The sequence below is a fragment of the Notolabrus celidotus genome, chromosome 6 (genome assembly GCF_009762535.1).
Source record: "Notolabrus celidotus isolate fNotCel1 chromosome 6, fNotCel1.pri, whole genome shotgun sequence".
NCBI lineage: Eukaryota > Metazoa > Chordata > Actinopteri > Labriformes > Labridae > Notolabrus > Notolabrus celidotus.
Genome location: NC_048277.1, coordinates 10,197,100 through 10,212,412, shown reverse-complemented (window position 1 = coordinate 10,212,412; position 15,313 = coordinate 10,197,100).

The following is a 15,313-nucleotide window of genomic DNA, read 5'->3' as shown; positions in this document are numbered from 1 at the left end:
TCTCATGTCTGTCAGTCTGAGGAGGAAGTCTGTCAGACCAGAATGTAAAGACACTACTCTGATGTTTTCTTTCCTTCTTTCTGTGAATGTTTCTGAACGTCCTCCTGAAGTCCATGAAGTTTACTCTGTGCATCAGAGAGCAGCTTTATCTAAACTCAGTGTTGATCACTGTTCTCCAACAGTCTTTAGACGCTGTGTAACATATTAATAAAAACAGTTTGATGGTCTGTAAATCATTTAAAGTCTATATTTAACTGAAAATACATCAAAGACAATGTGGCAAGTGTTGAAACTGAAACATTTTATTGTTTTATGAAAATATATGCTGATTTTAAATTTGATGTCATCAACATATTTCAAACAGTTGGTACAGAAACATGTTAACTGTTGTGTTCATCAGCTCTTCTTTTAACAACACTGAAAACATTGGTGAACCCAGGGGACCATTTTCTGGAGTTTAAAGTGAAATGTTCCATTCTTGATATAGGATTTCAGCTGCTCAACAATTCAGGGTCTCCTGGACGCTTCTACTACAGAGCCATGCAGTTGTAATACGTGCAGAATGTAGCTTGGCATTGTCTTGCTGAAATATGTAAGGTCTCCTGAATCTTTTAATGATAATATGTCATGTAGATGATGAAATCCACTAATTCTGTAATTTTACTCTGAGGAACATTATTCTGAGACTGTTGAGCTGTCTCTCACAGAGTGGTGAACCTCTTTCCATGTTGATAATTAACCTTTCTAATGAAATTTTCACTGTGTTCACAGAGTCATTGTTGTCTCTGTACCAACTGTTTAAAACGTGTTACTGCATCGAATTTAAAATGAGCATTGTTATAAAACAATGACATTTTCAGTTTCAACATCTGATACTTTGTCTTTGTTCTCTTTTCAATTAAATATAGGCTTTCAATGATTTAAAAACCATCTTCTTTTTCAACATTTTACAGAGTCCAAGGTTCTTCAGCTGAAACAGACTTTACTGGGTGAAACTTATTCAGCTTCTCTTCAAAACTCAAAGGGTGGGTTCGTGGTGGCTGGTCAAATTTTGACATCTGAAAAACTGATTTTTCAGCCATTTCTGGGCATCACTCTTGTATTAACTACTTCCAGAGTGTTACTCTGATCTACTTCAAATTTGGTGGACAGCTTGTAGAAACCTGAAAGACTAAAAGTGAATTGGTTTTTGAGCAGTATTCAAATAGTATGGCTGCAGTGGCCTGTCAAGTCTTGATGTCCAAAAAACAGTAAGTTTTGAGCCATTTGAAGGGGTTATGCTCGGATTAACTGCTCCTACATGGTTTATCCAATCCACTTGTTTTACTTGTTTAGTCCAAATGTTTTATTAAATCACAGGAAACCTTAAGGACGATAATAGTTTTGTCTGGTGTATAGAAGTCATATCCACATGGCTGTGGCGGCTTGCTGAAGTTTGATTTTCCCACTGAAATCAGGAAATAGCTGTAACTTGAAAAATAGAGGCTCCAAACTGCCTTTATACAAGGTTTACTCTCTGCATGATACAGTTTTAATCACATTTGTGGATGCAGTGATGAATTGTGTTCATAGACAATGGTTTATGAAGTGATTTTGGCCTATGCAGTGACTTCCACTACAGTCTTGTCTGTTTTTAATGCAGTGCTGCCTTAGGGCCTGAAGCAGCCCTAGTTGTTCTTATGTTTTCTTATTTGACAAAAACAAATACTGTTGGTGAACACAGGGCCTGAGTGAGACTGAAGCTGCCCGGTCTGAAGAGAGGACACTGACCTGAGAAACATTTTATATGCGGATCTGAATAATGCAGACATCATGAGGACTCAGAAACAAACGGTCAAATATTCAAACAGACTGATCTCTGCTGAATGTCCTGATCACAGCCTTAACCTTTACACACACTCTCTGATACACGTCAATACTGCTGATGTCAATGTAAAGATTTCTGTCAGCTCATAGCTTCACATTTCTACTTTTATATTCTACTGTTTTTATTTCTAACCATCAATGCCCCCCTGCATTAATCTGTCTGCCTCCTTATCATCATATTTATATAACCTAACCAGCTCATGTACTCCTCCCCTCTCCTGCATCATGATTATACATCCTATTATATCTAAATGTGTTCAAACTGCATTACTCACTCATTACTCTCTCTCTCTCTCTCTCTCTCTCTCTCTCTCTCTCTCTCTCTCTCTCTCTCTCTCTCTCTCTCTCTCTCTCTCTCTCTCTCTCTCTCTCTCTCTCTCTCTCTCTTACTCTCTCTCTCTCTCTACCTGTCCCCCCGCCCTCTCTCTTGGTAGCGTGTAGTGTATCCATCTCCATGCAGTCATGTATACCTCTCTGTAATGGATCGTTTCATCTTATAGACTGTGTTTTTAGAGAGCTGATATGTGGTGAAATGTGGGGCGGCTCTGTGTGATTCTGACTCATTAAAGTTTCTTCATCTTTGAGATGTCCTATCCTCTGTTCTCTGTTCATTCTCTGAAGAAAAGCTGTTTGGAGAATATCTCTATACCTGATCACAGATCAGCCGCATCACTTCACTTCATTATTCTGATGTATAAACTCTATGAACGGTCATAACCTGTAGTCAGAGTTTCAGCTTCATTCACTGAGAGATGGAATTCAGTTTACGTGAAGCTGCAGTGTGGTCAGATTGTCACCTGCAGACTGTGAGACGTGCTGAACTACATTGACTGTAAGTGGCTGAGCTGTGACTGAGCCCACCTGAGCTCTGTGTGTCATGGGTTTCAGTGAGATGGGGACTCGAGTTACAGACCCAGACTTGAGCCGACCTTGCGACTCGTGCACAGTCTTTATAATTTTAGTATTACAAGCTGAATGTCATGCATAAATTTCCACATCTGGTGCACGAGCGTCCCCACCCCACAGAGGACACCATGGGGAGCACATCACCTGCTACAGGGCTTTTGTCTGTAATAACTTCATGCATAGTCTGAAAAAAAGAATCGCTGAATGCTACATCTGTGGTTTGAAACTAAGGATGCTAGATCAACTACATCAAACTTTTTTTGGCACCTGAAAACGCTCCCAGATAGATCAGACAGTTTTGCAAAAATGATGGGCTCAGCTGCACAAGCTTTCCACGTTAGCTAGCAAAGACAAAGTCATAACTAGAACATCAGACACTGTCTGTGACTGTGCCCTTTTAGACTGATGTGTGGCCTACAGGGGTCACAGCCCACTTCATGGACATGTAGGAAAAACAGACGAGTCTGCAGACAGGACTCTTAAGATTCACAGGGTCACACAGAGAAGGAAAGATAATTAAAATACATTGAATTTAATTATAAAACATAAGTTAGATGGCATTATCAGTGATAATGCTGCAAATATGGAAAAAGCCTTCACAGTTTGTTTCCAGAGAGTGATGATGACCTGGAAATTAACAACTAATGGAAGGATCACCAGAAGGATGTGCAATCCATCCAGAGCAGCTGCACTGCTCTGCACATTCACTGCAGCTTGTTGTGTGAGTTTACTTCATGTGGTCTGAAAGAAGCATCTGAAGCAATGTTTGGTGCCAATCCCAGCATCCTCTCTGCTGCATCAACAAGATGAACACAACTCCCCACCACGTGGAAGCAATCACTGAGCTGGATCCCCAAAGCCTCACTACGCTCCTGGAAGCACATAAAGGCTTATCACCCACAGAGCTGAGTCAGCTGAAGGAGTCCCATTTCTCCAAGCATCAGTCTTCACATAAGGGGAGAAACTGGAGCGCAGCTCTGCTCTCACTCAACAGCCACCTGATCAGTGTGCTGAATGTGAATGGTCACCTGGTGAGTGTAGTCAGAGCAATGACCCAGATTAATACAGCTGGTGGATTAAGATGACATCAGACTTGAGTCCTGCCTGTGAAATGGGACTGGATCTTACCCTGTTTTGATGTTGGGTCTCAGTTAATAATTTAATATATAGGGCCGGATCTACTAAGATCCCAAATAAGGAGCGCTAATTTGCGTGTGCAAATAATAATTTTGCACGTGTTATTTCTGGGCGTGTTGCGGGTGATCTACTATGACTGCGTGCGCAAATGATAACAGGTGCAAAAGTGGTTCGGACTGCCCTTTAATGAGGATTTTGCGTGTGCTATCGTCTGTCCCCATGGAGAGTTTGAGAGAACAGAGTGGCCTTAAGCAATAAATGAAGTTTGAAGCCACGGAGTTGGAGATCTTTGTGGAGGAGGGAAATAAACACATTGGTGAACTCCAGCAGAGACATCTCAGCGTTAGAAACGCAATTTGGGAGGCCATCTGTGAAAAGGTGAATGCTGTGAGAACCAGGGCCAGAAAAATTAGGCGTCACTTGGACGAAGACAGTCACTTCACTGACGCAGAGAGCAACTTTTGGTTGAACGTTTTTAATGCCTGATATCATCATCCAGCAACTGTCCAAAAGATTCACTAGCTTAAATGGAACTGTGAACATGTTTGAGGCAATTCACCCCAACACACTGCTGCAAGCACGAGATGAGGAGTTACACCAAGCTGCCTGGCAGCTTAGTGAGCGCTCATTCTCCAAGTTAAAACTAACTAAAAACCCCTTGATGAGCACGATTTGACAGGAGCTTAAGGCTCGTCCAAACAGTGGTGAGTAGGCCGAGTACTTCATATTGATTTTTGTTTGTATGTGAGCATGTGGGCCGCTGAGCCAATTTTACTAAACTGTATATCTGTTGATACAGTGACCTACTGTGCTCTCATTAGTTGAAAAAGTTAAAGTGGGTGTGAGAATGATGCGGCCGCTATCCGGGATGCTGAATTGCTTTGAATTTGTGTTGTTTTATTATTATTACTTTTTTGTTCTCTTGGTTTGATTGACTAAAAAATGTAGTAATGCTTGTAAGCCCCTTTGTTGCGGGCATGTTGTAAAGCAATGTTATGATGAGCTTTACAGTGACCGCACCCATGTGTGTGTAACGCTGTGCCAGTTTGCACCTGCCTTTCAAACGTGCTAAATATAGAAGCAAAAACAGCGCTCGCTATCTGCTTCAGGTTTGATAAATCACATTGCGTGTGCTAAATGATTACATTTGTATCTCCTCCTCCCAGTTTTTTGCACGTTCTGATGATCTACATGTTTTCTGCATATTCATGAAGGCAAACACGCTAAATGGATAGCGAGTGCTATTTTGCTCATTTGAAAGACGCGATCCTCGGTGCACCCTGCACTGACTGTTCTGACTGTAAAGAGTCTCCAGGTGACACGTGTTGTGATTTGGCGCTATATAAAGAAAGATTGATCGAACCTGCAGGAGGCCTTCCTTTTGGATACAAGGTTTGTATGATGTCTGCATGCATCTGATACGTAAAACTCTGACAAATGCCTGTTTTGTTTTCATTAACGAGCCGATGACGATGTTAGTGATGGACCGCCGGACATTCAAAATACATGACACCTGTCCCTTCTGTCCGAACAGGGAGACGGTGTTTCACTGTTTTCTGGAGTGTGTCCGGCTGGGTCCTCTGTTCTGTTTTTTGGCCCGCTTGTTTGTCCTGTTCGATGAGGTGTTCTCTCGGCAGGTGTTCATCCTTGGGCGCAGGTACGGAAAAAGAGACAAGGTGAAGTGTCAGCTGATTAACTTTCTGTTGGGGCAGGCTAAGCTGGCCATTTATGTGAGCAGGAGGGACCGGCTGGAGCGCTCTGAGGACGTGGATCCTCAGGTCCTGTTTGTGAGGATGGTGAAGGTCAGGCTGAGGACCGATTTTAGGTACTTCAGTCTGACCCACGGCCTGGATGAGTTCACACACCTGTGGGTTCTCAAAGAGGTGCTGTGCTCTGTGGAGAACCAGGAGCTGGTGTTTGGGAACATCCTGTGCTGAGCATGTGTTAGTTTCATTGTGTTGTGTCTTGTATGATCTCGGTAAGCTAATGATCTCTGGTTGGTCTTTTTTGTGTTTGTTGGAAAAAACAAATGAGACAATAAAAGGAGTGTGAAAAATCAAACTCAAAAAAATACATGATATTTGTTCATTGATCTGTCCAAATACAAGCAATTACAGTCCTGTGATAGGCTGAGCGTAGGGCCGCAGTTTTAGCTTGGTCACTAACCTGCAGTGTGCTCTGTGTACAAGTTCTCGCTGCCTCTGTGCACCTTTCTTATTTTCCTTGATGATTTTTATCCCCCAGTGTGCGTTAGTGACAAAGACGCAACCATTACATCTGTTTACTATTTGACGTTTGCAATTATTTTCTGCTTTCATTGTTAATAGCTCCGTGTCTAGAGCTTGATTTATTCCAGTTTGGTGATACGTTGGACACATTTCATAAGACGTTGAAATGTTTTGATCAACTCTTAACTCCACAACGTGACAAAGGACTGTCGTAAAAGTGCAATGCAGTCCTTGTGTGTTCATGGCACTTTTATTTGAAGGCAAATAATCCAAATACAGTCATATTTTTTCTTTTTACTTGACTTGGTGTAAAGTTGGAAGTAAACATTTTTCTATATTACCTCTTTTATCTGTGTGCACTTAACTTACTCTAGTAAATCAGAACAGCATTACATTGGTGGTAGAGTCCAGGCTTAATTATTTAGCTTTATTAACACTGCATGAAACATCTTCTCAGTTTACTGCTCAGGGAGGAGCAGACCCATGTCCCTGACCAAACTCTCTACAGAAGTGAGTACAGAGCCATTCCCCACTCATATTAACATTCTGCAATTCACCCATAACAATCACCACTGGGTGTGCTATACATTGCCAGTATTATATCACTGTAACTAACTATGGATTTTGTGTATATATATTTTTTACTTTCAGACCTCGTCTTGGCTGAGGCTCAGAAAGTCACCTCACCAGAGAGTGGAGAGGTGAGGACGATCAGGTGGAGGAACCACCTGTTCTCTGGCTTACAGAAGAAGAAAGGAGACCATGGCTCATCCGTCAAAGCTGAGCTCATCCCATCCAGGTGTCTGATGAAGAAGAGGAAGAGGTGGACTGCCTGGATCGTTGGGGAAGGAAAGCAAAGAGCTTCTTGAGTCTGTACTGTGGCCAGGCTTGGTGAAAAGACGCTGTCAATCCTAACCCTTTGAAATGCAGGTTGTTATGAACCATGGCAGCTGGCTTTAGTTTGGATTTCATGTTTTGTTTTGAGCTGCATGTATTGAGTGTTACATGTACTTTTGTTGATTTCCTCGTGTATGACGCAGAGGAGTTATCATGTTCTTATTAATATAACCAGCTGCGGGGTTGATTCGAACACCTGCTGGCTTCAGGAGCATTTCAGAGTTTCCTTTTCATGTTGTTACACTACACAGGGAGGGATCCTGATGTAATGAACCTGAAAGATCTCCTGTTTTAAAGTGTCCTTCAGACAGAGCTAGTGTCCACATACAGCCACAGCTCTCAGTGTCTGTGTGTCTGTGACAAAGACGTCAAACCAAAACATCATAATTTGATGGTGTTGAGCAGTTGATAAGTTTAGACCTCTATCCCGTGAAGCTTTATTTGTTATCACTTATTTAGAATTCATTAGGACGTGCTGCTGCCCTCAAAGACTAGAGACTTGACTCGGACTTGCAAAAAGAGACAAAATAGAGGTTTAACTTCATGGCACGTTCCCTCTCTCTGGTCAGTCTGTGGTCTGTTTCTGTCTGTGTCTGCTCCTCCTCCACCTCCTCCTCCAGTTCTCTGACCCCACCCTCAACCCCCATCCGCCATCCTCCTTCAGCTCATACTCTGGTTGTTTGGACAGAGCAGAGGACAATTCAGCCCCAGAAAATGTGTGTGTGTGTGTGTGTGTGTGTGTGTGTGTGTGTGTGTGTGTGTGTGTGTGTGTGTGTGTGTGTGTGTTGTGTGTGTTGTGTGTGTGTGGTGTGTGTTAGCAGACTGAGGAGAGGTTACCCCTGGGAAATGAGCCTCTGTCAGGGCAGGTTGACCAATTTGTTCAGGGAAGAAGCGCGCATGTGTGTGTGTGTGTGTCTGCAGTGGAAGAATGAACAGTGTGAAAAAGATGAGAGGATGGTATCGGTGTGACAGACTGAGAGGAGCAGATTTATAAGAGTGAATTTAAATAGTCTCTTATATTATAATCCTGTTGGTGTAAACCAGATTATTCAGAGTAAAATCCGAGCTGCTCAGCCCCTCAGCAAACACATCAGTCTCCCCTTTTTAACTGCACTGTGGTTATTGAAACACTGTTCACAGAGACTGAGTTTAGTTTACATGGACTTGAGTGTCCCGTTTTTGAGCGGGTGTGTCCTGTTTGTCTTTGTGTGTGTAAACAATATATCCTGATTTCAGAAATGTTAGCCCCAGTTATTTTGTTGACAGCTTGAGAATGAACACCGGAGAATTCGTTCAGGTCTCAGAAAATATTTATTATGGTCACATGTAAAGAAGTACAGCGCTGGTCTCAAAAGGACAGTGCTCCCGCAGGAAATCAGCAAAATGAGCCCTGAGTCCTGGATATCATAATCTTATATAGAGATACATCTTGAAAGGCATACAGGAAGTACGCAGCCAACTCCTATTGGCCTCCAAGTTGGGTGTCGTACACAGCCGTCTCCATTTTGGCTCTAGTCTCCCACACACGTACCTCAATCGATACACGTCAATCTTTTGGAAGCAGGGGCAGCCTTCCTTTCTGTTATAGATTTCGCTATTGTTAGCATCTAAGGACTATCTGTGGATCCTTTAGATCTGCAACACCCTGCCTGTGTTATTTTTCATGGTGTCTTGTGTCTATTGTGTGTGAGTGTGTATATGTTGAGAAAACAAAAAAAATCAACTCCCTTGTTCTTGCTGCCCTAAACTTTACTGTTCCATTCAAGCTTGAGGTTGAAACTAGTGGAACAGGGGCTGGAGCTGTCTTCATTCATGAGGATTCAGCAGGCATTGACCACCCTGTGTGATACTTTTCTGAGAAATTCCCAGCAGCTCAGCAGAACTACAGCACTATTGAAAAGGAGGCCTTAGCTTTGCTGTGAGCTTTACAGCATTTTGAAGTTTACGATGGTTCCTCCTTCCAGCCTGTTGTGGTGTACAAGGATCACAACCCTCTAGTGTTTTTGAACCAAATGTATAACAGCAACCAGAGTTTAACGTGTTGGGGCAACATAGCTCAAAGCTATAATTTAGAGATTCCCCACAAGACATGCAAAGACAATGCCCTGTCACGTGTTTTCGAAAAATGTCACAGGGGTGCCATCTTTATGGGGGTGAGTGTTACATCAGAGTTATTGCCTGTTTTATGTTAGAGCCTCCTGGGGGGATTCCTGGTGATCCACCTATACCTGAGTCTATTTAGGCAGGTCCTGAGTATCGACTCACTCTCTATCCCCACCTGGCAACAGCAACACCTCAGTGGTTTGTTTTCAGGTCTATAGTTATATTCTGTTTGGTTTTTCAAAAAAATCCTTTCATTCTTTTGTGTTGTGTCCCTTATTATATTCGTCAATAGAGCCAGCCGTAACACCACGAATCTGAGACATTTCACTAGTTCCAAAATGAAACAGGTTTTCGGTACCCAAGCCTAGCTTCAACATGAACTGTTCGATCCACCTACCATGGTGGTGGGTAGATTAAACAATCAGCCAGCACATTATATATTTTTTTTGCTATAAAACATAGTTTTTGTCTCACATAAACATTTGTATGTAAACAAGGGCACGTTGCTATTATTGTGTGCGTGCATCAGCGGGCCGTGGTATCAACATGTTTTTATGCTTAAGCCTCACACAGAAACCTCTGACATGCAGACACTAACGGAGCAGCAGACATAAGCTTAGCTGCGCTCCTTTGCTTCACTTGTGTTTGTTTCTCTCTCTCACACACACCTCTTCATCTCTCAGGTATTCCACTCCTGCATTTTGTAAACAGTCAGTTTACTGTGAGTTAACACAACACAAACATGACACCTGATTAAACCCCTCTCTCTGCCCCTCTCATTTGCACTCGCACCATCTTCCCTTCATCATCCTCCACTCATTCACTGATAACACTGATGATGATGATTAGGGTCCTCTCAGATCAGTGTCCTGAGGAGACTAGAATGAGTGTGTCTAATAGAAACCCTGATGGCATAATCACTCTCAGATCTCTCTCTCTCACACACACACACACACACACACACACACACACACACACACACACACACGGTGTAATGGATCCTCCTGATCAGTATTCAGATCTTTGCCACTATCAGCTTGGTCAGTAATGAAGAGCAGAGAGGCAGCGGAGGGAGGGTTTATCGTGATATCACTCCTCTCCTGAGGCTACAGCGTGACGAGACGTCGTCCTGAGAGCTCCTCACGGTGTGCAGAGAGGAGCTACAAGAAGAAGAGCATGAGGGAGGAGCACAGAGGGTTGAGCGAGAGGCAGGAAGAAGATGACAGGCTGAAGAGAAGAAGAAAACATGTAGACAAAGTTTCACACTAGAAGATCACCAAATGGAAATATGAGGACTCTCTTTGTTAAGACTCAGTCTGTTATTTAAGCCAGGTGCTCTCAAACTTCAGCCCGTGACCCCCAACATAACGGTGCCAGGGACCAGTGACCTCTACCGACCTTCTGTAACTTTGTGTTTTTGTGAGTGGTGTCCAACATTTGACAAATATGCTCCTCTGTCCAAATGTCCATGAGACATTGACCTCCTTGCTGCTCCAAGTCAACCCATTGCTTATTCTGTTGGCAGTGTTACACACGGCTCTGAGTAGAGGTATGAATTAACATAATAGCTAGCCCTAACATGAAGGGTGAAACTATAGATATGGGTTGGATAGAAGGGACTGGTTCTCATTAAGAGAAATAGGCTGGATCAACTCACCTGCACCTGCCGGATTACTCTGGACATGCCACTGGTGAGTGGCGAGCCCAAGCTTCGTGTGTGAGTTCAAGTTTCTTTTTTGTTTAGTAGTGTTAGATTTTAAAAGATACGGACTGGTTCTCAAAAGTTCATGGGTCTATCAGTGGCTGAGTCTTGTAGTTGTACGGGTTGGCTTCCTCATCACATCACAGCTGCAGCTCATCACCTCAATCGTCATTTAAGGGAGACCAAGCATCTTCTTGGGGTGCACCTCAGAAAAGGTGCATTTAAAGTATTGGAAAAAAACAGACACAGCTGCACCCAATCCACATTTCTCACATGAGAACCAGTCAAAGTAAACAGAAAAGAAAGGAAAAGAAGAGGAGAGGAGACTTCAAGTACCTATCACTCCTAACAATGATGGTGTGAGCTTTACTTTAATATCACATAGTGAACACAGAAAGACCAGAGAGAGAAATACAACCGTGGATCATTTAACCACCTGAATCAGAACAAAGAGAACCAGATAAAGGTGAGAGGGCAGACTAACAGATCAGGAGGGTGAGGAACTCAAACACCCTGAGAGCTCTGAGTAGAAATGCTAGTTCCTCACATCTAAAGGAGACAGTTAAAGTGGTTCACTGTCGGATCAGGATCCTCTCAGGCACCTCCCTTTGGAGGGTTTCAAGGAACATCAAACACTGACCCTGGATTAAAGACCCTGGACCCCAGACACAGGGGGAACATTTATTCCATCTGGCTCTTTGTCGTCACAGGATCCATCAGGAGGAGCTGCAGAACGCTTCTATGACTCTGAACCTAACTTACTGGGCAGACCCAGCCCTGGAGGAGGATCGATGGTCGCTTCTTCTTAATGTGCAGTCACTGATCATACCGCCATGCAGAGCCTTACACACACACACCAAATCCATACTGTGTGTGAACCTCTGACCCTAAATGTGTAGAGTTACTGAGTGACACACACATATACACACACAGAGAGACACACAGTGCACTGTGTAACCCCTCAGTGTAGAGTTTCGGAGTGTCTGTCTGTGAACACATGTTCCTGCAGGGACTTGAAGCAGCAGAAAGGAGGAGTCCTCAGGTTTAGTCCCATTAATATTTAAAGACAGACGACAGAGCAAAAACAGAGAGAGACAAGACCCAGGACAGATCATCTCAGACGCACCACCCTGTTCTCACCAGAGCCACAGGAGCAGCTACACCATTTAGAGGCACTGCTGGAGATACTGTAAAACAAAGCACACTGCAACCCTGTGTGTGTGTGTGTGTGCATTTGTGTGTGTGTGTGTGTGTGTGTGTGTGTGTGTGTGTGTGTGTGTGTGTGTGTGTGTGTGTGTTTGTGTGTGTGTGTGTGTGTGTGTGATGGGCCGGTTCCTCTGTGAGGACATCAGTGATGTCTCCAACCAGATCACCTTCCATGCTCGGGTCAGTGTGTAGTTTCTAACATTTCATGGAGTTCAGCTGGATCACTTTCACTCCAACTGTCACATTCCTGATAAACAGACAGCAGTATGCTCCTACACACACACACACACACATACACACACACACACACACACACACTGCACAGGTTTCTTTAATGTAAATCTAAAGGTCTCCCTTGACTGTAGTGCTGTCAGCAGTGTAAAGGTTAAAGTTGGTCTGGGCAGAGGTCAGCGTTCACGCTGAGGAGATTGAAATAAGACTTGAGTTAGTAGCTTCAGATTGTCTTTACCTTGATGGATCACATGAAGATGAAATGTGATGAATTTATGTCTTTCTTCATGTGCAGAGATTCAATTATTTGTTATTTTTCATTGTTCTACCATTACATCTCTGTCTTTTTATCTCCTCATCCTGGCTCTGCTTTCCCTGATCTGTGTTTAACCTCTCTCCTCTCCCTGTTTTTCTCTCTTATCTTTGGGTATGATAGGCGGTGTGAGCTAGCACGGGGAGGTTGGATCCACTAAGCTGCAGCAATTGGCTAACTTCTAAGTCTGTGTTAACTTCCACTGGCTCTGATGTGTCTCTGCTCTGTCTCAGCTCTGGAAATCCAAGCCCTCCACAGCAGATACAAGACTTCTGTCTTTGCTAGATGCCAGAGCACGATGCATCAATCGGCACAGAGCAGATCGAGCGGCACAGGAAGTCAGGCACCGAAACAACATAATTGATTTAATTGATTTTCAGAATAAAACACTGTGTGGACACCAGATTGTATTTAATTTAACTACAACAAACTGTCATGATGATTGGAGCCAAGCCTGGAATCAACAGTTCAGACATTTTCAGAGGCCAATAAAGACAACATGGATGAGGGGAGACTCATCATTGGAGGTAGAAAACCATTGATTCAGTAATTACAGCTGGAAATCCTCGCTCAGATGTCTCCATCCATGTTTGTTATCCTGTGAGAAACAACCCCTTCACAGAGAGAGAAAACTCACACTCAAAGATCCAGATGAAGAGAGTTCAGATGGATGACATGCTCTGCAGTGTTAAGGAAGGAACATTTTCTACCTTTCAGACCGGTTCATTGTCTTGGTGGTGTCACCAAATCATTTTCAAGTCAATATCTCTGACTGTTGAGAACAGAGTGGCGAAAGCCGAGTGCTGGGCTCAATACAAACTGCTTTACTGCCCGAAACTAAAAAAATGTATATGACATGAAGTCCTTTCATCATGTATTTTTAAAGCACTTTTCTGTGGAAGTTTACAGGATGTGGAGGTCTTCCTCTTTCATAAATAACTGGGTTTTTTTTGTAAATCAGTCAATTGTCTGTAGCTCTCTTTCTCTGTTTTGAGGCTGTACAATTTACTTACCCACTTATCTTCTAATCTGTCTCTCACTTGTCTCCGTTTAGTCAAAGTCTAAGCTGCTATATTGGAGTGTATGTGTGTGTGTGTGTGCCTGCCTTGTCAGCAGTGTTGCCAAGTGTTACACCTACAGCGTCCATTACAATTCAAATTATGCAAATTAAATGATGATGTCATTTAGCAACTTCTAGCGACTTTTAGGACAGCCAATAGCTACTTTCCTCACTGAGGAGTTTGCAACACCGCTTGTCAGTGTTTTCCACCTTGACCACCCTCTCATTTTCATCAAATCATCTCCTGGGAGTCTCTTTGCATCAGTGACACACTCTCTGCCACATACACATACACACACCCACATGGCTCATATCCTGAGTACAGTGAATTAATAACTCTGGTGAAGCTGAAGGTTTATCTCATCATCAGTTAAATGTAATATATATGATATATAATGTTTATTATATTTAATCTCTGAGAGAGAGAGAGAGAGAGAGAGAGAGAGAGAGAGAGAGAGAGAGAGAGAGAGAGAGAGAGAGGGGGCGAGCCCAGAAATGCTTCTGTCAGGACCCACAAAGGTTCAGAGAGCAGAGCAAGAGGGATTTGATTGGTTTCATATTTTGGCTCCTGATGGCAGGGATTGGTTGGTGTTTTCCCAGGTTTTCTCCGGCTGTAGATATCGGCTTTTTTTCACTCTTTTTGGAGAACACATTATATATTGATTGCCATCGGGACATAAAGATCATTTTAACCAGTATAACAAAAAGTGTATCTAAATCTGACCACCAACCCCAGCTTTAATACTATTGTTTTATTATATATGTATATATTTATATTATTAAGTCATGATGATGTTGTTGATGTTATGATATAGGAGGGGGGGAATCAAAATGTAGGTATCAATTTTCTGCCTTGAAATGGCCAAAATACACATCTAAATTAAAATTTGATTTTCTGAGCTTTTTGTCTTAAAAGTTATTTATATGAAAAATTACCAATTTTCAAATGCTGATTAAAAATGAAAGAAACAAGTTGGAATATTTTTTTTCGACCTATGAAAGCTGAACCTCTGTGCTTTATTTTGATGTATTCATTGTTTACATATTCATAAAACAAAACATTTTCGGGAGTTTGAAAGTTCACTAAATTTGATCAAAAATTCTGGCAGAGGCTGGCAACTTATTCATAGAATGTTGGCGGGGAATGAGTTAAGAGCTAGCTTACGTGCACTGCAGGCTGTGCTAAGTTACGTGCACAGGATAATGCTGTGGTTTTTTTGTGTATGAGCTCGAGCGAGATGCAACTTACATGGAGGTCTGTTTGTCTTTTGTGCCAGTGACAGAATAAAACAGAATCCTGGTGTCAAAGTATCGTACTCGCACTACACAACGCAGAAGTAAACCAGTAACAAGTGCATACATGCACATGCATCATCAGTGGATGAGTGTTTTCCTGCTGTGCATTCAGGTCCAACTGTTTTCTTTGTGCTGCTATGTCAAACGTGACGCGACGCGTTTGGGCGACATCAAAAATAATCTACTACTTCACTGCACAGTCGTGAACGAATATTCTACGTAATAGTGTAAACCCTGGATCACCACAACTGACAAATGTTTACTCCAAGTATGAATGCTCATAAATGCTTGCTGGGATCTGATTCCAAGTTTTTTTAAAATCTGACATTGCATAAAAAATAGTAGAGCGATAAAATGAGTGTTGTTGC